This window comes from Thalassophryne amazonica, chromosome 11 (genome assembly GCF_902500255.1).
Source record: "Thalassophryne amazonica chromosome 11, fThaAma1.1, whole genome shotgun sequence".
In the NCBI taxonomy this organism is placed as follows: Eukaryota; Metazoa; Chordata; class Actinopteri; order Batrachoidiformes; family Batrachoididae; genus Thalassophryne; species Thalassophryne amazonica.
The window spans coordinates 33,871,203-33,895,584 of NC_047113.1; the positions used below are offsets into that span (position 1 = coordinate 33,871,203).

Sequence of the window (24,382 nt, forward strand, 5' to 3'; positions counted from 1 at the left end):
TGTGACGTCACCATGCTAATGTCTGCAAAATGTCATCTAAATAACTTCAGAGGTGTTATTAGGTTACAAAAACGTGTTTCAGTTTTAGAAGTTTTTATTTCTCACTAGCTTTTACAGAATATATGAGAAACATGTATATAAATACACATCGACCAAATACAAATAAATACAATAACTACAAATTAATACAAATTGGACATTTTGTGCTTCCAGCATTGGCCTTTTCTGTTGTGCACCTCTGGAGTCTAACAAGCTCAAAGCTGATCTCTTAAGCTGGGTTTACACTGTGCGAGTTTTGGCCATTTTTGAGCCGACTTTTGACTCGTACGAGAATTTTTTAGATCATTATTCAGCTTAATCGTGCGTCCTGCATCGTGTAGGGTACATGGAGTAACGAGCTGCATTTAACCTCTCACAACCACCTCCCCATCGGCAATCGTATGGTCGGATGAAAATCAAACCTGTTTGATATTCTGGTCGACCCTCGTGAGGGGATCGTGCTGTTGAAGAAGCGCTACAAGCATCTACGAGCCGACTTACCCCAACCTCTCGCAGTGCGCATGTGCAAACACTGATGAGGAATCGGAGAGAGCATAAACAGAGATCATTTCTTTAGGAGAGAGCAGCTTCCGTTTATGTTTTACTTCTGGAAACACGAGTCCGACGTGTGGTTTTTGAACGTACAATGTGAGTAGTCAGATTGCATCAGAGCATCGGGCCGTACAGTGTGAGAACATACTGTAAATCATGTGCTCTGAACAAAAACCCTGCAGTTTTGTTGTACAGTTTGAGCTGGAGCTGAGTACACCGATTAAAAATATCGTACAGTGTCTGCCCAGCTGTCTCTTAAATGGTTTAGGGTTAGGATAAACGTTAGGATTTAATTTCTCAGAAATACGTAAAAACCATGAAATACTTCTGGAATCCGGCAATGGCTTTTTGTGCTGCTGGAAGTCAGAATTCCGATATGGTCCAGGTCTACCTATGCAACTTTCCACTTTATAAAACTATATGTAATAACAATGAGCAGCATCATGTCTGTGTTGCTACCTTCTTCTTGAAGGTTCTATAAACAAAAGGGAACCATGATGAAAGGTCTGTGGTCATGACATGTTTTTCAGTCAAATCCATAGTGATTACTGAAACTCTAGTGTTGAACGTGCAACTGTTCTGAGATCAGTAGGAAAGTCTTACTCTTTTGGTTTCCATTTAGCATTTTATCTTCAAATCACCCCAACCAAATGTGTGAAATGTAATTATTTCAAAGTGCTAGTGCTGTGCCCAACAGCTTCTGAGTGCCAAATAGCAAACAAGCAAACAAACAAACAAAAAAGTAGGTAGGACCCTGAGGAACATCGACTTTTCTTGTTCCTACATTGGAATGTTTTTCTGTTACACTGACCTTCTTGGTGGCAACCACAATTACAGACTTTAAAGAATTTTTCAGGTCATAGAGAAGCTTCTCGGCAAGAGGGAAGTGCTTCATATCAGCGGAGTCTCCATAGCCCTCATTATCACTGTCAGTATGGCCACAACTCTTCATGACCGCCAGCGTCCACACAGACAGAGATGACTGACAGACTCACTCAGCATACAGCTGTCTCCACTTATGTCCTTTTAACCATAAAGATGAGAAATCTAGGTTCAAGCTTGCCAAAAGGCACATTGGAGACATAGTCTTTTTTATATTTAATGATGATGTGGAAATGTCCCCCTGATTTGTAAATGTTCTTGTATCCATCTGACTTTCACTTTCTTGTGTTAAATTAATGGGGCTAAATACTGTTTCAAATCATTATTGTGGATTCTACTCTTGACTTGTCTTGTCCAGCTGTTTTAAACTTTGAGATTAACCATCATTCAAAAAATTGTATAAAGAACCCGATAACAATAATAATAATAATAATAATACAAACTTTTTTGTTATCTGCTGTTGTTACAGTCTGTGTACATTAGATGTCACACTTCCACTCTGCTACATCATGATGACTTTCATGGTGAAGACATAAATTTTCTACGTGGGTTTCACATCCGCTGTTAGTTTGCCATACAGTGCATCCGGAAAATATTCACAGAGCTTCACTTTTTCCACATTTTGTTATGTTACGGCCTTATTCCAAAACAGATTCAATCTTTTTTGTTGTTGTTGTTGAGATTTTTGCAAATTTACTAAACAAACAAACTAAGGAATCACATGTACATAAGTATTCACAGTCTTTGCCATGAAGCTCAAATTGAGCTCAGGTGCATCGTTTTCACTGATCATCCTTGAGATGTTTCTACAGCTTTTCTAGAGTCCACCTGGGGTAAATTCAGTTCATTGGACATGACTTGGAAAGGCACAAACCTGTCTACATATAAGGTCCCACAGCTGACAGTGCATGTAAGAGCACAAACCAACCATGAAGTTAAAAAATTGTCTGTAGACCTCAGAGACAGGAGAAATCTGGGGAAGGGTACAGAAACATTTCTGCTGCTTTGAAGGTCCCAATGAGCAAAGTGGCCTCCATAAAGTTCAGATCCACCAGGACTCTTCCTAGAGATGGCCGCCAGATTGAGGGAAAGATGAATGCAGCAATCTACAGAGACTACAGAGGCTCTCTTGACCTCAGACTGTGGTGATGGTTCATCTTTCAGCAGGACAATGACCCAAAGCACACAGCCAAGATATCAAAGGAGTGGCTTCAGGACAACTCTGTGAATGTCCTTGAGTGGCCCAGCCAGAGTCCAGACCTGAATCCAACTGAACATCTCTGGAAAGATCTGAAAATGGCTGTGCACCGGTGCTCCCCATCCAACCTGATGGAGCTTGAGAGGTGCTGCAGAGAGGAATGGACAAAACTGCCCAAAGATAGGTGCATCAAGGTTGTGGCATCATATTGAAGAAGACTTGAGGCTGTAATTGCTGCCAAAGGTGCATCAACAAAGTATTGAGCAAAGGGTGTGTATACTTATGTACATGTGATTTCTTAGTTTTTTAATTTAAAAAAAAAATGCAAAAAATAAAAAACCTAAACAAACAAACCAAAAAAGCTTTTAAAGAGATTTTTGGTTGTTTAATTTCAGTTGCATTCAATTCCTGTATATGTGCTGTCATTTTGGCTGCTCCCATCTCGGGATGGGGTCGCCACAGCGGATACAGCCAGATACGCATTGGTAATTGGCACAATTTTTACGCCAGATGCCCTTCCTGACGCAACTCCAGTTTCACCCGGAGAGGTCTTCCATCCAAGTACTAATGAGATGCTGCGCTGCTTAGGGCTCTGTCCCACTGGGGAGAGGATTATTTGCGCATGAATTGAGTACACAAATTGCGGGCGTTCGTTGTCGTCCGCAACAAAAATGGCCAAAAATGACAAATGTCCCAGTATGAATTACGGATATATTAATAATATATAGCGAATATATGATGAACAATCACGGTTATATAATGCATGTAGTGAGGAAACTGATCCGACACATTGAGATTATTTTGGGTGTATGACGGGTGTATTATGAATGCATCGTGCACGTGTTGCGCGTGCACGGCATCTGCATTGCAGTCATAAAATAAGCGCACTCGGGCCATCTGCATCACTATTCACACCAACAATACAATCTCTGGAGCAAGTGCTGGACTTGGACAAGTTGATCACAGAGTGTTGTCATGCGAGGGTTAACTGTTCATGAGTTTGGGGAGCGGGAGGGGGGAAGCCGCTGGGGGTGTGAGTGTTTTTTTTCAGCGTGAGTTGTCGGTAAACAGCAACTCTTGCTTTTGTTGGTGTTAAATAAAAGTCCTGGATTGCAGCAGCTACGTCTTTGTGCATCTACACAGCCGGACCGGCACTGACTGGCAGGTATGTCGCATTCATCACCGTAGCTATACTTGACTTGGGACAAGGTGGCGCCTGTGTTTGTTTTGGCTGCTGCTCGTCTGTTGCCGTGTCAAATTTTTGTTTTGGTTCTGATCGTGTGTGCTGTTATATTAGCTTTGACAGGCAGCGGTTGTGTTTGTGCTGTAAGGACTTACGACCGCAGCTCTCTTTTCAAAATTAAAGAGTCAATGGAATGCCTCTTTAATGACTGGGATCGCTACAAACAAACTTTTCCTCCCCTGTTCGTCTGCCCTCCTTCCTCCCAGGAATACCTGATGTTGTTGCGATGTCCAGGTAATCCTAAAAGGAGGAGAAGAAGAGGCTGCAGAGCAGGCGTCCAGGTTCGGGTCAGGCGTGAAGTATGGGCGGCGGCCCGTATACATCGGAGGTGTAGATGGCTGCGCCCGGTCCTCCTCCTGCAGGATATGGCTGGCTGTGCTGCCCTGTTTACACATCCCACCACCCATCTGCATAACGAGGTTCGGCCTGTATGTCCCTGGATTCCTGATGGATGTGCCTGGACTTCGGGTTCATCTCGGCTCTCTGTGTGTGCATCCACGGAGCAACGTCGGTCCTGCTGGTACAGTTGGGCGTCACGTGATCGTGGGAGATGTCTGCAGGCAATCCCGCTGCGCCCCGTCGGCTCGACGGATTCGTTAATGCTGAGTCGGATCGGACTACTGAATGCCTGCTCCATAGCAAGTAAAACGCTCTCTATTAATGAGCTTTTCGTCAGGAAAAACCTGGATTTTCTTTACCTCACAGAAACATGGCAGAGGGAAAATGAGTTCATTCATTTAAATGAGCTCTGTCCTGTGGGTTGCTTGGCTGTTGGGAAGCCCCGCCCCTGCCGCCGTGGTGGAGGACTGGCTGCGGTGTACCGGGACAGGTACACATGCAGACTCACGAGCGCAGAACACGCCCCCTCTTTTGAGGCGCTTATGATGGAAGTTGGTTCCTCGAATAAATTTTATTGCATATTGATTTATCGCCCTCCAGGTCATGCTGGGACTTTTCTTAAGGATTTTACTGATTTTTTAACATCTATAATTTGTCTGGAAAAGGTTTTGATTATTGGTGATTTTAATTTACGCATTGATGATGACACTTCCAGCCCAGCTAGGGAACTTATATCAATGGTTGAGGCTTTTAATTTTAAGCAGTACGTGTCAGGCCCCACCCACACTGAAGGTCACACCTTGGATTTAGTTTTTGCATTGGGCTTGCATATTGCCATTAGGGGGTGGTGGCCAAGTGGTTAATGCGCTTGGTTTCAGTTCAGAAGGTTCCGGGTTCAAATCCCACCCCTGCCACATTTCTCCATGTAATGTGGAGTTGCATCAGGAAGGGCATCCGGCATAAAACTTGTGCCAATTCAACATGCAGATCCACCTTGGATTTGCTGTGGCGACCCCGAGTGCATACAAGGGAGCAGCCGAAGGGACTTTACTTTATTGGGCTTGCATATTGCCAATGTGTGGGTGGAGGATGTTTTTCTGAGTGACCATTGCTGTGTTTTCTTTGATCCGATGGCCCCACCTGAGCCTAGATCAGTACTTACTAGGGTGGAGAGGAGGATTACCACAGACGCAGTCGCTATGCAGTTCTGTGATAAATTTGACCCTTTACTTTTTAATGAATTTACTGAAATTGATGGCTTTATGCACTGTTTTAACAGCCATTGTGCTATTATTTTGTATCAGATAGCACCACTTAAAGCTAATAAGGTTTCCCATGGCCGATTCTGTCCTTGGATCAATGATGCGATCATGAATCAAAGGAGATTATGTCGCCAGATTGAACATTTATGGAAATCAACAAAATTGGAGGTCCACAGGCTACATTTAAGAGATCTAATATCCTCCTTAAATAAGATGTTAGAGGAGGCCAGGGAAAGCTATTTTTATCGGCTGATTGCCTCAAATAAGAGAAATCCCAAAGTGCTCTTTGACACAATCAGCTCTATTGTGTCACCTGCTGCTGCTGTAACTCCTGTTCTTCCTAAAACAAGTAGTGATGAGTTCCTTAATTTCTTCATTGACAAAGTCAGAGTCATAAAAGATAGTTTGCCGCTCTCACTGCCCTCTTGTTGTGATTCCCGGTATTTGGGACCTCCCACTCAATGCTGGACCTCTTTTAAGCTTGTTACAATTGAGGACATTCTATCTGTCATCAACATAATGAAACCAACCTCTGGTATTTTGGATGTAGTTCCTTTTAGATTATTTATGAATGTTTGACTCTATTGGGCCTTGTATTGTTAAAATGTTCAATATGTCTTTGTCGACTGGTGTGTTTCCTTGTTCTTTTAAACATGCTGTTGTGGAACCACGGCTAAAGAAAGCAGGATTGGACTCTATGGAACTGAAGAACTTTAGGTCAATATCAAAGACCCCCTTTTTGGCTAAAGTCTTGGAAAAGGTGGTCTGTGTCCAACTTAAATCATTTTTGCAGACTAACAACATCTATGACACATTTCAGTCCGGGTACCGTGAGTTTCATTCCACTGAAACTACCTTGTTGAAGGTGGCTAGTGACATTATGATGGCCGCTGATAGTGGTAAATGTTCTGTGCTTGTTGTGTGGGCCGCTGAAGAGGAGGTACTGCTGGCCCACTACCACCAGAGGGCGCCCTGCTTGGAGTGCGGGCTCCAAGCACGAGAGGGCGCCAGACCCAGAGGAAGTGACAGCTGTCACTCATTACTCCAGCTGTCACTCATCTACACCACCATATAAGCCGGACTGCAACTCCACCTCCCTGCCGAGAAATCGACTACCAGTACTAAGGTAATTTCTCTGCTGAATTTAAACTGTGACTTACGTCTGATCTGTTTGCAGCCGTTGTCCTGTGGTGCCCTTTCAACTGGGTTGGCGGTCAGTGAGAGAAGCGACGTCTTCGCCTCTCACTCCATCCAGATAAGTGGTTACAGGAGCTGCTAGTGTGTTCCTAGGTTGGAGGTGGAGGTGCTTCCTCCCAACTGTGTTTGGACTGTTAATTACTGAGTGTGCGGACTCACACTCACACATCATCTTTCTGTTTTCTGCCAGCAGTACCAGGGTCGACAGCCGAAGACAGAGGCCACCTGGGGACTCGGGACTTGGCGGCTCCGGTGTTCTTCAGGCCGTTGGTGGTGGAAGCCGTGTGGGACGCGGCTTCTCTCTCGTCGGGCGTCTTCTATCTTCGAGCCTGCCCACACGTCACCTGGTGTTTATTGACTGTGAAAATTAAGACACGTTTCGTTGTGTAATATCACAACATTAAATTGTTACCTTTTGGCTTACTCATTGTCCGTTCATTTGCGCCCCCTGTTGTGGGTCCGTGTTACGACACTTTCCCAACAGTGCTGGTTTTATTGGATCTGTCATCTGCATTCGATACCGTTGATAATGGCATTTTGATTAATAGATTGCGGGATACGGTTGGCATGTCAGGTCCTGTATTAGAGTGGTTTAGCTCTTACTTGGTTGGTAGAACTTTTAGTGTTTCTGTGAACAATGTGATGTCTGAATTTGCTGATCTTTTGTGGGGTGTCCCGCAGGGCTCAGTCCTGGGTCCGATTTTGTTCCTGCTGTATATCCTTCCTCTTGGTAAGCTGATCCAGCAGTTCTGCGATGTGTCCTACCATTTGTATGCCGATGACTTGCAGCTGTACTGTTCTTTTAAGACAACTTAAGCACAGAAAATTTGTTCTCTCATTAGTTGTCTCACTAAAATTACAGAATGGCTTACTGAAAACAGCCTGCAGTTGAATTCTAATAAGACTGAGACATTGATTGTAGCTCCAGATAATGCTATGTCTGTCATTAAGAATCACCTTGGTAATCTGAGCAGCTCTGTTAAAGGCAGCCTGCGTAACCTGGGTGTCATGTCTTTGGAACATCACACTAGGCAGCTCGTTAAGAACTGTTTTTTCCAAATTCAAAACATTCCCAAATTACGCAAAATGGTGGCATTTAATGAGCTAGAGATGATTGTGCATGCATTTGTTTCTTCACGACTTGATTATTGTAACAGTCTCTTTACATGCCTCAGTAAGAAAGAGCTGGCCCGCCTGTAGGTAGTGCAAAATTCTGCTGCACGACTTCTTACCCGCGCCCACAGGAGAATGCATATTACTCCTGTCCTCAAGTCTTTACATTGGCTCCCTGTTTTTTACAGGATAAATTACAAAATCCTCGTGCTGACCTTTAGAGCTCTACATGGGCAGGCACCGGAATACATTAAGGACCTGATCCAGCCTTATGTTTCCAGCAGGAGTTTGAGGTCTTCCAATCAGAACCTGCTGATGGTTCCCCGAACTTGTTTTAAAACTCGAGGGGACAGATCTTTTAAAGTTGTGGCACCTCGCCTCTGGAATGAGCTTCCCTGTTCTCTTCGCTCACTAGATTCTGTGGATGTTTTTAGACAGCAACTAAAACACATTTTTTTAAACTGGCATTTTAGTGTCAATTTATTTTATTGTTCTATATTTGTATGTGTTGTTTTTATTGTCTATTTATATCGTGTGAAGCACTTTGTGACCTTGGTCTGTGAAAAGTGCTATATAAATAAAGCTTACTTACGTACTTTCTGCCACATATAGTACTTTGGGTTTACGTGACGTGTTTGTTTTGCATTCACAGATTGTCTGCAAATCAGCTGCAAAGCAGATGTAATAAAAACGCTTTATTCGTGGCCAATCTGTCTGCATTCGCTACAACATATTTTAGTTTGTGATGTGGACATGATGGGCACGCAATATTGGGCCAATTTTGTGCTCAATCCATACGCAAATCCTCCTAAACGCCCGGACAGGGCCCTTAGCTTCTGAGATCTGATGGGATCAGGCTGACACAGAGCAGAACGGCTGCATTCAATCACTGTATATACGTACACTTATAAATACAATGAAATTTGTCCTCCGCATGGAACCATCGTAATTACAGTTAGAAATAATCCAACCACTGGGAGCAGTGGGCAGTCACGGTACGACGCCCGGAGATCAACTCCAGATGTAGAGACGCTGCCTTAGTCAGGGGCAGAGAAAGGGGCATGACCTATATATGCATGTTTTTGATGCTGCAGCTCAGCTGGTTTACCTGTTTACCGTTGTACTATGTGGTTTTGTGGTGTAATCAAGCCAGTGTGCTGCTGTAGAAATACACAACCGCTGTGCATGTTAGAGTTGTTTTAAACTGCAACACATGGCCAGGAGCATTGCTCATCATGATATTAACTTGTAATGCATAAAAATAAACAGCAGAACACTGCATATAATGAATTTGTATTTTTTTTTAATATTTTACATTTTGCTACAGTATTAAAATATTCACCTCTGTGTTCACTTTTAAGATGATGTATGCAAGGCAGATGCATGGATTTACAAAGAATGCACAAAGTATTCCACTGTAATTCACTGAGACAGTTTAAGGGAAGAAAATATATATATATTTTTAAAATCAAATGCATCTGTAGTAAGTGCTAATAATTCAGTAATTTTCAGATAAATTCATGCACTGCTTTGTTGTGGAGTGAATGGTTTAGATTGGTTTCAGTGATGGTGAACGACTCCACATTATAGCAGATGTGCAACACACATACAATACAGAAAGTCTGCCTTCTATATTCTATTATATTTCTCTGTGTGCTGGGTAAAAATTTTTGGTTTCCAAAACTTCAAAGGAGTATGAAGATAGCGTGCCTTGATTTGAGAGAGTGGTGTCAACAGCTGGAACCATTTTGGTTCCAACTGTGCTGAACTACTGAATGAACCTTTAATGTTTTCAACATTTAAAAAAAAAATCATTTAACTACATAGAGCAACACATCCAGGTACAGATGCTATCAAAATATATATAAAAATAATTAAGCTATCAAATTTACAATTTATGATAATTTATTTAATTAATTTAAAGCCAGATTTATGCAGCTGCAGCTTTGTAACTCCGTGTCGTGTGTGACAGTTTAAAGTTCTCCATCTCTGAATTATGCTTTGTTCTGGACTAATTTGACCCCCAACTAGCTTTTCTTTCTACAATCATTACCTCCAGTTCAAAGATAAGCTGTACAATTTCCTCTTTTATCAACTTTGTGTTGTAAATGTGTGGACATTTCTACATTTTTAATCAGTGTGCGCACTGTAATAACTGTTATAATATGATCGCAGATGAAGGATTGAAAGCAGAAACGTGTCAAATCACAGCCGTTTGTGTCTGATTTAATAGGTGCACATCTGGCTTCAGGTCACAGTCTGAATACGGTTTGAAAAAGTAAACAGTTGGATTTTTAATCAGGGAAATGACTCCGGCCCCACTTGTTGTGTGTTGGGGGGGCGTGGCTGGATGTTTTGGTGTTCTTTTCTTTTCTTTGCTCTCCAGGTGGCATGAGGGCTGATTTGTCTGTGAAGAAGGTGCTGGCTGAAGAGTCTTCACCCTCATTAACATCATGGAAAGCACCTGTGAGTGGTGCTCACGTGCAACCTGGACGACTTGCAGCTGAAGCAGATAATTGGATGGCGTTCTGCATTTAAGTCATGTGTGATTCAAGCAGAACTGCCGGGAACTCGACCTTGTGACGTTCGTTTGTGAGACGCTGAGGACCGCGCCTGGGTTTTGACACATCGAGCCCGTAAAGCGGGGAGGGGTGAGGACACATGCTGTCAGCACACACGAAAGGTAATTGAGTGTTTGAGTAGTTGTTGATAGTGGCTTGGTGTTTTGTTACGCAGTATACTGGAATTGTGAAGAGAATTGTGCAGTTTGCTTCTCACTGCTGTGGCGTGAAGGATAAGTGATCCTCCACTTGTTGTGAGAAGCTGCTCATTTGCATAAAGTAAAAAAAAGGACACTGACCTGAGTGTGTTGCTGATAGCGTGTGTTTATTGGAAGATATAGTTGTATCTGTTGCCTTACCTCACCTTCTCTTTGCTTCACAGAGAATCAGTTTGTCGTGTCCACCTGGGGGGTGTTTGGCGGTGGTAGGAAGTCCAGGAGCGCCGGCTTTAATCCTTGCGGGCGCTGGAGAGCGAGCCACGAATCACTCCACCAGAGGGACGTTGTTTTTATGTTTTTACACTTTTAAGCACAGGTGAATAATAAATAGTTTCTGTTTGGAACCGCTCTCTGGTTATTTTTAGCGCTGGGTCCTGTCTGACGCAGGTCCGCTCCTCAACCTGCGTCAACACATAACACCACTTTCCTGAAACTGGCGAGCGTCAGAGCTGAACTTTAATTTGTACCTCTGCACATCCAGACTGCTCGGGGTTTTTAATGGAAATACATTGCGATTGGACTTGACATTTTATCCGATGTGAGCAAAATGTATGTAACGGATTAGTTACAGTCAGGAGGTGCAGAACATCTACGGGGAATCCTGAATCGGGACCTGTGCCTCATTTAATGACCGGGTCAAAATTGCCAAATGTATTTCATCCATTATCAAAATGGAAAAGCAGCAACGTGTTTGCTGCTTTCACTGCGCAACCTGCAACCTGCAACCTGTGGCCTGCGGCTCGAGTCTGAGCACAGTGTGAAAAATATAAACAGTCGGACTTTTAATCACGGAAATGACTCCGGTCCCACATGTGAGGGATTTAATGGAAATACATTGCGATCGGATGGGACATTTTATCTGATGTGAGTGAAAATCTGTACAAAAGGCGTTATATACGGTGTTTATTACATGGAAAACAATACAAATCCTTTGGGACTTTTTTGGTGTGGTGACTGCGAATATCTGGTTTATACAATGACAGTTTAGGTGAGTTTTACTGTACATGGGACTGAACAATATGTTCAGTTGTTGTTGTTACCTGTTGTTACCTCTAAAAACTTTGAGATGAAGTCACTTTCATCCCACACAACTGATTTTATTTTCTCAAATGTTTCTTCTGTTCGGATCTGAAGGGAATCTGTACGTCCTGAAGCCCTTGTTGTGTCTATTTGTGCATCCAAATGCACAACAACCTGGCATTTTCAGTGAATAAATAAATAAGATAGCTGGATTTGCATGCAGATAGATTAACAGTGAACACTATTTTGAACCCAAGATGCCACCATGAGTCATGTGGCCGATTTTTTCGACTAGTCATGTCACCACTTTCTCTATCAAGAAATGCTATATGAAGAGGTGTGCAGCTGCCACCTGCTGGTTCACACAGGCTTTACTGATAGATTCTGCTTTTAACAAAATAAAATGCCTCATACTGCCACAGTTTTAAATATACAAATGAATGAATGAATAAATTAATAAAAATAAACATGAATGTGTATGTATGAATAATGTATGTATAAAAACATAGTGGTCAGTAACATGTTGACCACTAATACTTCATAGAGATTTAAATTAAATCAAATAAAGCAAATACATTTTGCCTGTAAGTTAATTTTTCATGAGCAGAACGTATTGATGACTTCTGATCTTACCATAACTTCTTTGCCTATTTTCCAACTCTAATCTTTATAAATCCAATCCTATCCACTTTATTTCTATAGCACATTTTACAAACAGAATGTTACCAAGGTGCTGCACAAAAATTGAGTGAAACAGTGCTCCTACCATGAAAATAGTATAAATGCATTAAAACCATAAATAAATAAATGACTATATCATTAGAAAAGTACAAACTCAAACCATAGGTAAAATCCATTATAAAATATCATAAAAGCAGAAGTTAAAACATGAAAAGACAACAGAGGACCATACAACTCACATGGAGCTAAAAGCCAGAGAATAAAAGTGGGTCTTTAGGCGAGACTTAAAACACTCCACTGTGGGGGCAGTTCGGCTGTGGAGGGACAGAGCGTTCCAAAGTCTGGGACCTGCCACAGAGAAGGCTCTGTCCCCCCTGGTTTTAAACCTGGTCTTTGGCACCACGAGCTGGAACTGGCCCTCAGACCTTAGAGCACAACGAAGAATAAATTTGGAGGAGGTCCACGATGTACTGTGGGGCCAGTCAATTTAAGGCTTTATAAATAAAGAATAAAATCTTAAAATCGATTCTAAGATTTACAGGGAGCCAGTGCAAAGATGCAAAAATAGGTGTGATATGAACATGTTTTTTGCTCCCTGTTAAAAGGCGTGCAGCAGCATTCTGGACTAACTGCAATTGATTAAGGGTATTTCAATTTATTCTGAGATAGACTGAATTGCAGTAGTCCAGTTGTGACAAGATTAAAGCATGCATGATGCACTCAAAATTTGAGAAGGATAAAATAGATTTAATTTTAACTAAAAGACGAAGATGATAAAAGCTAGATTTAACAACCGTGTTGACCTGCTTGTCAAATTTAAAATCAGAGTCCATAATCACACCAAGGTTGGTGGCTGTGGGTTTTATGTGTTGGTTCAGAGGGCCCAGGTCTAAAGGAAGTGTAGAACTGACACTGGGCCTAAACACAGTCACCCCAGTTAAGGTTTCATTCAAATTAAGAAAATTTTGTGATAATCAAACCTTGATGTCATTAAGGCACTTGAGCAAGTGTGTCAGGGGGTCAGAACAGAGCCATCAAGTCGTGCTTACAGGACTTAGGCATTCTCAGGTGATATATATTTGTCTAACGAGGGACTGTATGGCCCAAAGTAATTATAATTATTAAGCAACTTCTTTACCACAGGCAAAATGGGCTAAAAAGGAGCATTAACAAACAACGAAAAATCAAAATTGGAAAATGCCTTTAAGAGGTGCAACAGTCTTGAAATTGCTAAGCTAGCATGAGATATATTTGTGTTTATTTGTTATTATATTTTATTTTAAAGTTATCAAGTATTTGCTTTTGTTGTCTGTTTAGAAGTGCCTGGAACTTGGTTCGGGGTCTCACCAGTGGAGTTGAGTTTCACTTGCATTGCACATGCACAAGTTTCAGATCTAGGAAGGGTTTCCTTCTGTCTGTGGGAGGCCAGTAAGATTAGGTTTGTAAGGTTTGAGCAGTGTTTAGGGTCGTTATTTTGTTGAAAGATCCAGCCCCGGCGCAACTTCAACTTTGTCACTGATTCATGAACATTGTTCTCAAGAATCTGCTGATATTGACTGGAATCCATGTGACCCTCAACTTTAACAAGATTCCCAGTACCTGCACTGGCCACACAGCCCCACAGCATGATGCATGCTGCCCCTTGTTATGTCCAAATAACTCAGTTTTAGTTTCTGCAGTCCACAGCACCTTATTCCAAAACGAAGCTGACTTGTCCAAATGTGCTGTAGCATACCTCAAGCGACTCTGTGGTGTGTATGCAAAAAAGGCTTCCTATGCATTACAGCTTCATACAGCATCTCTTTGTGCAAAGTGCGCTGTATAGTTGAATGATGCACAGAGACACTATCTTCAGCAAGATCATGTTGTAGGTTTTTTGAGCAGGTCTGTGGGTTGACTATGACTGTTCCCACCATCCTTCGCTTCAGCTTATCTGAGATTTTTCTTGGTCTGCCACTTCGGGCCTTAACTAGTACGTAGTCTTCCATTTCCTCACTATGTTTCTCACAGCGGAAACTGACAGCTGAAATCTCTGAGATAGTTTTTTTTGTATCCTTCCCCTAAACCATGATGTTGAACAATCTTTGTTTTTAGGTCATTTGAGAGTTGTTTAGAGGCTCTCATGTTGCCACTCATTAGAAGAGATGCAAAGAGGGAAACATTTGCAAATGGCCACCTTAAATACAATTTCTCATTATTGGATTCACCTGTATAAGGAGGTCAAGGGTCAATGAGCTTACCAAACCAATTTTTTGTTCCAATAATTAGTGGTAAATGTATTCAAATCAATACAATGACAAGGGTGCCCAAATTTATGCACCTGTCTAATTTTGTTTAAATAAATATTGCACACTTTCTGTAAATACTAGAAACTTCATTTCACTTCTCAAGTGTCAATGTGTTTGTCTGGTATATGATATACTCAACAAAAATATAAACGCAACACTTTTGGTTTTGCTCCCATTTTGTATGAGATGAACTCAAAGATCTAAAACTTTTTCCACATACACAATATCACCATTTCCCTCAAATATTGTTCACAAACCAGTCTAAATGTGTGATAGTGAGCACTTCTCCTTTGCTGAGATAATCCATCCCACCTCACAGGTGTGCCATATCAAGATGCCGATTAGACACCATGATTAGTGCACAGGTGTGCCTTAGACTGCCCACAATAAAAGGCCACTCTGAAAGGTGCAGTTTTATCACACAGCACAATGCCACAGATGTCGCAAGATTTGAGGGAGCGTGCAATTGGCATGCTGACAGCAGGAATGTCAACCAGAGCTGTTGCTTGTGTATTGAATGTTCATTTCTCTACCATAAGCCGTCTCCAAAGGCATTTCAGAGAATTTGGCAGTACATCCAACCAGCCTCACAACCGCAGACCACGTGTAACCACACCAGCCCAGGACCTCCACATCCAGCATGTTCACCTCCAAGATCGTCTGAGACCAGCCACTCGGACAGCTGCTGAAACAATCGGTTTGCATAACCAAAGAATTTCTGCACAAACTGTCAGAAACCATCTCAGGGAAGCTCATCTGCATGCTCGTCGTCCTCATCGGGGTCTTGACCTGACTCCAGTTCATCGTCGTAACCAACTTGAGTGGGCAAATGCTCACATTCGCTGCTGTTTGGCACGTTGGAGAGGTGTTCTCTTCACGGATGAATCCCGGTTCACACTGTCCAGGGCAGATGGCAGACAGCATGTGTGGCGTCGTGTGGGTGAGCGGTTTTCTGATGTTAATGTTGTGGATCAAGTGGCCCATGGTGGCAGTGGGGTTATGGTATGGGCAGGCGTCTGTTATGGACGAAGAACACAGGTGCATTTTATTGATGGCATTTTGAATGCACAGAGATACCTCTTGCTTGCCTCTACTGGTGGTTGGCTCTCACTGCGGTATTGTATCACTTCCTGTTCCGGAGCACAGCGGTGTTTTGCTGCATCTGTTAGCTGTTTAATCTGCGCAGTTAGATTGATCTAGTTACCTAGATAACGATTTGCTTCACAGTGTAATCTTCACGTGCCTTAACTAAAGCACTCACTCTGCTGAATCACCTCTAAATTATTTACACATTATTCACTTTGTGTGTTTTTAGGAATCCGCTAGCTTAGCGCAGCTACTAGCTCTTAGTCGGTTTAGCATGGCGGCTTCTCCTGTCTCTCCCGCACTTTTCTGCTCTGGGTGTGAAATGTTTAGTTATTCCTCGGCCTCCTTTAGCAGTAATGGTACTTGTAATAAGTGTAGCTTATTTGTAGCTTTGGAGGCCAGGCTGGGCGAATTGGAGACTCGGCTCCGCACCGTGGAAAATTCTACAGCTAGCCAGGCCCCTGTAGTTGTTGCGGACCAAGGTAGCTTAGCCGCCGTTAGTTCCCTTCCAGCAGATCCCGAGCAGCCGGGAAAGCAGGCCGACTGGGTGACTGTGAGGAGGAAGCGTAGTCCTAAACAGAAGCCCCGTGTACACTGCCAACCCGTTCACATCTCTAACCGTTTTTCCCCACTCGGCGACACACCCGCCGAGGATCAAACTCTGGTTACTGGCGACTCTGTTTTGAGAAATGTGAAGTTAGCGACACCAGCAACCATAGTCAATTGTCTTCCGGGGGCCAGAGCAGGCGACATTGAAGGAAATTTGAAACTGCTGGCTAAGGCTAAGCGTAAATTTGGTAAGATTGTAATTCACGTCGGCAGTAATGACACCCGGTTACACCAATCGGAGGTCACTAAAATTAACATTGAATCGGTGTGTAACTTTGCAAAAACAATGTCGGACTCTGTAGTTTTCTCTGGGCCCCTCCCCAATCGGACCGGGAGTGACATGTTTAGCCGCATGTTCTCTTTGAATTGCTGGCTGTCTGAGTGGTGTCCAAAAAATGAGGTGGGCTTCATAGATAAATGGCAAAGCTTCTGGGGAAAACCTGGTCTTTTTAGGAGAGACGGCATCCATCCCACTTTGGATGGAGCACCTCTCATTTCTAGAAATCTGGCCAATTTTCTTAAATCCTCCAAACCGTGACTATCCAGGGTTGGGACCAGGAAGCAGAGTTGTAGTCTTACACACCTCTCTGCAGTTTCTATTCCCCTGCCATCCCCTCATTACCCCATCCCCGTAGAGACGGTGCCTGCTCCCAGACCACCAATAACCAGCAAAAATCTATTTAAGCATAAAAATTCAAAAAGAAAAAATAATATAGCACCTTCAACTGCACCACAGACTAAAACAGTTAAATGTGGTCTATTAAACATTAGGTCTCTCTCTTCTAAGTCCCTGTTAGTAAATGATATAATAATTGATCAACATATTGATTTATTCTGCCTTACAGAAACCTGGTTACAGCAGGATGAATATGTTAGTTTAAATGAGTCAACACCCCCGAGTCACACTAACTGCCAGAATGCTCATAGCACAGGCCGAGGCGGAGGATTAGCAGCAATCTTCCATTCCAGCTTATTAATTAATCAAAAACCCAGACAGAGCTTTAATTCATTTGAAAGCTTGACTCTTAGTCTTGTCCATCCAAATTGGAAGTCCCAAAAACCAGTTTTATTTGTTGTTATCTATCGTCCTCCTGGTCGTTACTGTGAGTTTCTCTGTGAATTTTCAGACCTTTTGTCTGACTTAGTGCTTAGCTCAGATAAGATAATTATAGTGGGCGATTTTAACATCCACACAGATGCTGAGAATGACAGCCTCAACACTGCATTTAATCTATTATTAGACTCAATTGGCTTTGCTCAAAATGTAAATGAGTCCACCCACCACTTTAATCATATCTTAGATCTTGTTCTGACTTATGGTATGGAAATTGAAGACTTAACAGTATTCCCTGAAAACTCCCTTCTGTCTGATCATTTCTTAATAACATTTACATTTACTCTGATGGACTACCCAGCAGTGGGGAATAAGTTTCATTACACTAGAAGTCTTTCAGAAAGCGCTGTAACTAGGTTTAAGGATATGATTCCTTCTTTATGTTCTCTAATGCCATATACCAACACAGTGCAGAGTAGCTACCTAAACTCTGTAAGTGAGCTAGAGTATCTCATCAATAGTTTTACATCCTCATTGAAGACAACTTTGGATGCTATAGCTCCTCTGAAAAAGAAAGCTTTAAATCAGAAGTGCCTGACTCCGTGGTATAACTCACAAACTCGCAGCTTAAAGCAGATAACCCGTAAGTTGGAGAGGAAATGGCGTCTCACTACTTTAGAAGATCTTCACTTAGCCTGGAAAAAGAGTCTGTTGCTCTATAAAAAAGCCCTCTGTAAAGCTAGGACATCTTACTACTCATCACTAATTGAAGAAAATAAGAACAACCCCAGGTTTCTTTTCAGCACTGTAGCCAGGCTGACAAAGAGTCAGAGCTCTATTGAGCCGAGTATTCCTTTACCTTTAACATGTAATGACTTCATGACTTTCTTTGCTAATAAAATTTTAACTATTAGAGAAAAAATTACTCATAACCATCCCAAAGACGTATTGTTACCTTTGGCTGCTTTCAGTGATGCCGGTATTTGGTTAGACTCTTTCTCTCAGATTGTTCTGTCTGAGTTATTTTCATTAGTTACTTTATCCAAACCATCAACATGTCTATTAAACCCCATTTACTACCAGGCTGCTCAAGGAAGCCCTACCATTATTTAATGCTTCGATCTTAAATATGATCAATCTATCTTTATTAGTTGGCTATGTACCACAGGCTTTTAAGGTGGCAGTAATTAAACCATTATTTAAAAAGCCATCACTTGACCCAGCTATCTTAGCTAATTATAGGCCAATCTCCAACCTTCCTTTTCTCTCAAAAATTCTTGAAAGGGTAGTTGTAAAACAGCTAACTGATCATCTGCAGAGGAATGGTCTATTTGAAGAGTTTCAGTCAGGTTTTAGAATTCATCATAGTATAGAAACAGCATTAGTGAAGGTTACAAATGATCTTCTTATGGCCTCAGACAGTGGACTCATCTCTGTGCTTGTTCTGTTAGACCTCAGTGCTGCTTTTGATACTGTTGACCATAAAATTTTATTACAGAGATTAGAAGCATGCCATAGGTATTAAAGGCAATGCGCTGCGGTGGTTTGAATCATATTTATCTAATAGATTACAATTTGTTCATGTAAATGGGGAATCTTCTTCACAGACTAAGGTTAATTATGGAGTTCCACAAGGTTCTGTGCTAGGACCAATTTTATTCACTTTATACATGCTTCCCTTAGGCAGTATTATTAGACGGCATTGCTTAAATTTTCATTGTTACGCAGATGATACCCAGCTTTATCTATCCATGAAGCCAGAGGACACACACCAATTAGCTAAACTGCAGGATTGTCTTACAGACATAAAGTGTTGTATGGCTGGGGGTGCCTGGCTGCCTTTTTGTTTCTGTCTTTTGGTTTTCCTTCCAGGTGGCTTGCATTTGGGACTGAGTGGCTGTGTTGCTGAGGTTATCAGGACCTCACCCTGATCACCTGCGGCTCGTCAGGACTCACAGCTGTGGTGCATCTATATGGATTGGAACATGGTGGCATTTAAGACTGGAGTATACAGTGTGTATTTGCCAGAGACTCGACCTTGTGACCAGATGGGTGAGATCGTCGTCTCAAGAGCCATCTCATCATCAGTGGATGCAGAGAACGTCCAGGGTTTGATGCACAGTCTGTGAAAGAGGAGGGGGTGAGGTCTCACGCTCGTCAGCACACTTCCTGAGGTACGTCAGATTTTGTGACTAACGTTTATACAGTCAGTAAATGTGGTGTCCCTCACACCTTATTATATTGAGCTGTACGTTAGTCATGTATCGGCTTCCACTGCAGTGGAGTTTTGTGAACTGGATGTTCCATGCCTGCAGGTTGGGAAGCTGATTAGTAATTAAGCCAGGAAGTGTTTGCTGTTTATGTACACCTTTGAGTGGTCTCTCTGTGTGTAGAGTGTGGACTCACATAATGGTTCCTTCTTTCACAGACTCGGTTTGTTGCGGCCACCTGGGGGGTGTCGGCGGGGTCCTTGGGTCCGAACGGCTACTGGCTCCGGACCGTTAGCGCTGCTGGGAGCGCACCGTATCACCACCACGCCAGACCGCACACTCTTTTGTTGTTTTTGTATCACATCACTGTTATGTATTAAATTCAGTTAGCCTTTGTACCGTGCTCTGCTTATTTCATACTGGGTCCTTCAAACGCTGGTCGGTTCTCCGAGCTGCGTCCGACACATAACATAAAGACATGGATGACCTCTAATTTCCTGCTTTTAAACTCAGATAAAACTGAAGTTATTGTACTTGGCCCCACAAATCTTAGAAACATGGTGTCTAACCAGATCCTTACTCTGGATGGCATTACCCTGACCTCTAGTAATACTGTGAGAAAACTTGGAGTCATTTTTGATCAGGATATGTCATTCAAAGCGCATATTAAACAAATATGTAGGACTGCTTTTTTGCATTTACGCAATATCTCTAAAATTAGAAAGGTCTTGTCTCAGAGTGATGCTGAAAAACTAATTCATGCATTTATTTCCTCTAGGCTGGACTATTGTAATTCATTATTATCAGGTTGTCCTAAAAGTTCCCTGAAAAGCCTTCAGTTAATTCAAAATGCTGCAGCTAGAGTACTAACGGGGACTAGAAGGAGAGAGCATATCTCACCCATATTGGCCTCTCTTCATTGGCTTCCTGTTAATTCTAGAATAGAATTTAAAATTCTTCTTCTTACTTATAAGGTTTTGAATAATCAGGTCCCATCTTATCTTAGGGACCTCATAGTACCATATCACCCCAATAGAGCGCTTCGCTCTCAGACTGCAGGCTTACTTGTAGTTCCTAGGGTTTGTAAGAGTAGAATGGGAGGCAGAGCCTTCAGCTTTCAGGCTCCTCTCCTGTGGAACCAGCTCCCAATTCGGATCAGGGAGACAGACACCCTCTCTACTTTTAAGATTAGGCTTAAAACTTTCCTTTTTGCTAAAGCTTATAGTTAGGGCTGGATCAGGTGACCCTGAACCATCCCTTAGTTATGCTGCTATAGACTTAGATTGCTGGGGGGTTCCCATGATGCACTGAGTGTTTCTTTCTCTTTTTGCTCTGTATGCACCACTCTGCATTTAATCATTAGTGATTGATCTCTGCTCCCCTCCACAGCATGTCTTTTTCTTGGTTCTCTCCCTCATCCCCAACCAGTCCCAGCAGAAGACTGCCCCTCCGTGAGCCTGGTTCTGCTGGAGGTTTCTTCCTGTTAAAAGGGAGTTTTTCCTTCCCACTGTCGCCAAGTGCTTGCTCACAGGGGGTCGTTTTGACTGTTGGGGTTTTTACATAATTATTGTATGGCCTTGCCTTACAATATAAAGCGCCTTGGGGCAACTGTTTGTTGTGATTTGGCGCTATATAAATATAAATAAATAAATAAATACCGTGACGAGATCCTGAGGCCCATTGTTGTGCCAACATCCAAGAACATCACCATGTTGCAGCAGGATAATGCACGGCCCCATGTTGCAAGGATCTGTACACAATTCTTGGAAGCTGAAAATGTCCCAGTTCTTGCATGGCCGGCATACTCACCGGACATGTCACCCATTGAGCATGTTTGGGATGCTCTGGACCGGCGTATATGACAGCACGTACCAGTTCCTGCCAATATCCAGCACCTTCACACAGCCATTGAAGAGGAGTGGACCAACATTCCACAGGCCACAATTGACAACCTGATCAACTCTATGCGAAGGAGATGTGTTGCACTGCATGAGGCAAATGGTGGTCACACCAGATACTGACTGGTATCCCCCCCCAATAAAACAAAACTGCACCTTTCAGAGTGGCCTTTTATTGTGGACAGTCTAAGGCACACCTGTGCACTAATCATGGTGTCTAATTCAGCATCTTGATATGGCACACCTGTGAGGTGGGATGGATTATCTCAGCAAAGGAGAAGTGCTCACTATCACAGATTTAGACTGGTTTGTGAACAATATTTGAGGGAAATGGTGATATTGTGTATGTGGAAAAAGTTTTAGATCTTTGAGTTCATCTCATACAAAATGGGAGCAAAACCAAAAGTGTTGCGTTTATATTTTTGTTGAGTGTATATTTAACTGAAATTTCTGATCCAGACAACCAATGATTTATAAAGGAACATCATGAAAGTTATCAGGGGTGGCCAAACTTTCGCATACAACTGTATATATTTTTTTGTAAAAGGAAATGGATTGGCTTGGAATCCATTATATTGAAAATATAAAATATGCAGGAACTAATATTAATAATTTGATCTGTATGTCCGTCTGTTTGTCTGTCTCTGTCTAGCTAAACTGTCTGTCTGTCTTTTCTTTCTTCCTTAGTATCTAAATTGCTTGCTTACGTAAATTTGTGTTGTTTTATACATTTCTTCGATTATACATTCCAAATCTAAGGTGGAACTCTACTAGTATTTACATAGTGTGAAGTTTGGTCGACGTCTGGTCGATTACGGTGAAATAGCATGAAACAGTTCGGAATTAGCGCACCACAAAACATTGCACCGATGGGCAGGCGTGCATGAATCCGGTGCCAGAGTTCATGCACACAACAGTGTCTTTCGAGCAGGAACAGTGTGAGGTGCAACACATGGCGCCGCTTATGTGGTCTAAATAAAAAAGTGAAAAACAGCCGGTACCTGTGGAACCACATCACGGCGCTTATGTGAAATAAATTTTTAAAAAAGAAGAGAAAAACACACCACCCACTTGACGCAAACGTGCTCTTTCAAAAGCTCTGATTACCAGTCAGACACTTTACCACTGAGCTACAGAGGTGTAGTTTGAAAGCTGTGGAAATCTGCCTCATATCAGGAAGGACATGGAAGTGTTACAAAAATAAAAATAAAAATCACACCATATAAAAAACCCCAGTTATCAAGCGAGCCAAACTATTACGATCCATTCTGTTCCTCTGTAAATGACCTATGGTCACAGACATACAGTCATGAAATGAAATGAATGAGAAGTACTTCACTTGTCTCATTCATGTCCACATCTGCTGGCACGTCTCCAAGTGGCCACATGCCTCTTGTGGATGACGCGCCGCAGGACACCGCGTCATGTGGAACAGAGCTCACGTATAACTAAATATAAGGTTTAGAAAGGCAAGAAGTGTTCGACAGTCTGTTCACTGGCTGCCATGCAGAGTTAACTGGGTCCCTGAACCTGAAGCAAGTTCAGCCCTGGAGGACAACAGAGTGTTTTCCCCTATGCCACGAACCACGGTCTGGGAGCCAAGTAGGAAAGTTCAACACTATGCAACGCAGTGACGTGGTATTAACAATTTAATATGGTAAAAGTGTCTTGATTACTTTATTTAAGCACAGTTCCAGAAAAATTTGAGGGCATTTCTGGATGCAAAAGATTTGAAATACTTTAAAAATGGATAGAGGTATTTTTTTTTTAAATTGGGGTACATTGCAAACAAATGTATGTTTAAGTATAGAAAAAATAATTATGGTGGTAAGAATGGATGTCGAGTAAATAATATTTAGTGTTGTGTGACATCTCCTGCCCCACACAAATATTTCTGGAACTACCAATTGTTTATTTTCTTAACATCAATCCCAAATATTATGTACCAGCTTTCACATAGGGGCCTTGTACTTTATCAACCTCTTTGAGCACATGGCTAAGATACTGACATTGGACTGTTTATACCACACGAGGAAGCAAAATCTCTTTGTAGCATATGATATAGGATTTCCAGCATCAATCTTGTTCTGCACAGATATTTCCTCAAGGTTACATAAAGCTTGGCCTGAACTTTTAATGCACTGCTGCAATAAGGTTCAAGAACATTCACACATACCTATCACATTCTCCTAGGGTTATTCTAATGTTTCTTGTAATGTTCACATAACGTATTTAGTACCGTTGAGAGGACATCAAGAAAACCGTCCATAAGAACGTACTGCAAACATTTTACATAACATTCTGGGAACATTTTTTGTTACCTGGGATGCACCTTTGAGGACAAGAGCCTCGACATTAAGATTAGGCTGCTTTTTAAGCTTGTACTTGGCCCACCCCCAGGTGGGCGGGCCTTGCACTGTCGTGTGGATCAGTGGAGCTATGTGATTGGTTGTTGACTAAGACTAAGACCAAGACTGACTAAGAGTGTTGCGTTTGACATTGTAAGCGGGTGACCGTGATTGCGATGCTATATTCAAGCGGTTATATCACGAGTTATATCAAAACTTCGTGATGAATGTGTTTGTGTCAGCATGATAAGCAAAGAACAGAACATTTCATGGTGCCGTCCCAGACAGAGATACGAAGACCTTGGTATTATTAGTTTAGACTGTACACAAATGATGACATTTTTGGGCATGCTTTAGAGCCGCACACAAAGCAGTCAGGTCAAATCCAGTCCGTAACATTCATAGGTCTGAGGACAAGCGTCATGGAACATTCCATCCAACACAGACCTCTCCATTCTTTGTAGGTGGGAAAACTTGCAAAATCAACAGTGGATCAAATACTTATTTGCCTCAGTGTAGATTCTACGAAAATGTAAAGCATTCACAGTATTATGCTATTTGAAGGGATGCAAACAAACAATTAA

At 42.2% G+C, this 24,382-nt stretch overlaps 1 long non-coding RNA gene across 1 annotated transcript; it reads right to left on the reverse strand.

The window, feature by feature from the left end:
* Nucleotides 1–1,002: 1,002 nt before the first annotated feature.
* LOC117520238 lies at nt 1,003–17,685 on the reverse strand. Its single transcript, XR_004563579.1, has 3 exons — nt 17,675–17,685; nt 12,538–12,539; nt 1,003–1,170 (listed from the first exon to the last, which is right to left on the reverse strand). It is a non-coding gene; the product is annotated as an uncharacterized LOC117520238 (long non-coding RNA).
* Nucleotides 17,686–24,382: the final 6,697 nt, after the last annotated feature.